We start from the raw sequence: 1,372 nt of genomic DNA on the forward strand, positions 1-1,372 counted from the left end.
GTTAGTCACAAAAAAAAAATGGACATTGAGTTCTGACCAAAAACATAGATAACGAGCAATAAGTTAAAAAAAAAAAATTGAGTTGTTTTAGTGGTTAGTTTGCTTAAATAAATGTCGAAAGTTCGAATTTTATCTTGTGTATGCAACAATTCATTGGCCAACGATAAATCCTTAATGACGGATTAGTTCTTGACCTGCCAGACTGGAGAATACTATAAAAAACAAAAAAATTGTAAAAACAAATGATACTAAAAACAAAAGAATTGCAAAAACAAATAAGTAACTTCAGTTGTAAAGTAATTAACTCATTTGTTCACTTAAATAGCTATCGAATATTTAAATTATATCTTGTGTATATAACAATCTATTGTCAAGCAACATATCTTTAAATGAAATCTAAATTTGTTGCAGCATATTAATATGTCCTATTGAGGAGGAATAGAACCTACCTTCACTTATTTCTTTTTATTCTTTATCCTCCTTTACATGACAAAGGCATGGAAGGTAAGCAGAGGATGGTGGCTAGGTGAAATAAACGGTAAGGAACAATGAATCAGAGTAATTATTGGCAACTAGAACATACCGGATAGTGGATAGATATTATAGAAGTAAACCAAAATCATGATCCTTGATGGAGATAAAAATGCATTTAGACACAGACAGCTCCTAAAACCAATCAACTTGGCCTAAGCTTAGAAAAATAAGAACAAGTGGACGGCAAAGAGGGGACACCACCATAACTCCAATATTTGACTTTTCCATTTATTTTTATTTTTATGCATGCGTGGTAACCGGCAACCGGCAACGGCTAAGGGAGCAAGGTTAAGGGAATGAAATCGTGACACTTGCCTCTATCAAGAGTTTGGTCCCATGTGTGAATGAGTTATAGCTCAAATGGCATAATCTTCTCATACTCAATTAAGAGGTTGTGGGTTCGAGTCTCATATCTTTCATAAAAAAAAAAGAGTTTGGTCCCATGTACAAAGACCACAGATTTATCAAATTATTACAACAAATAATATTTAAATTAGTGACATCGACTTTGCATTATTATATGAACTTCAAACTCTATTCTGTTTCAATAATGAACAAATGAATGACGCTTGCGCGAATTGGATTGGCGTGTAAGTCAGTAAGTTCATGAAATCTTTTTATATTTAAGATGTATGTTAAAATAGTAGGGCAAACGATGTTAATTTGATATTGAACTTCCACTAATTCTACAAGATATCGCGTCGTCGCAGGCTGATTTTATAAACACCACTTTATTAATCAATTAATAATCAGTATTAGCGTGGAATTTTGATCCTCCAAAATGAAAGTCACTACTAGCAATAAAAAGAATTTGACTATGGATATAAACCCTTATCAC

General features: G+C 32.4%; 1 long non-coding RNA gene across 1 annotated transcript in view; it reads right to left on the reverse strand.

Annotated features, from left to right (window-relative positions):
* LOC107617044 overlaps nt 1-756 on the reverse strand; it is a 2,583-nt gene extending 1,827 nt beyond the window's left edge. Inside the window, exon 1 of the long non-coding RNA XR_001614769.2 lies at nt 450-756. This is a non-coding gene — a long non-coding RNA (uncharacterized LOC107617044). The remainder of the gene's footprint in view (nt 1-449) is intronic.

Source organism: Arachis ipaensis, chromosome B09 (genome assembly GCF_000816755.2).
Source record: "Arachis ipaensis cultivar K30076 chromosome B09, Araip1.1, whole genome shotgun sequence".
Lineage (NCBI taxonomy): Eukaryota > Viridiplantae > Streptophyta > Magnoliopsida > Fabales > Fabaceae > Arachis > Arachis ipaensis.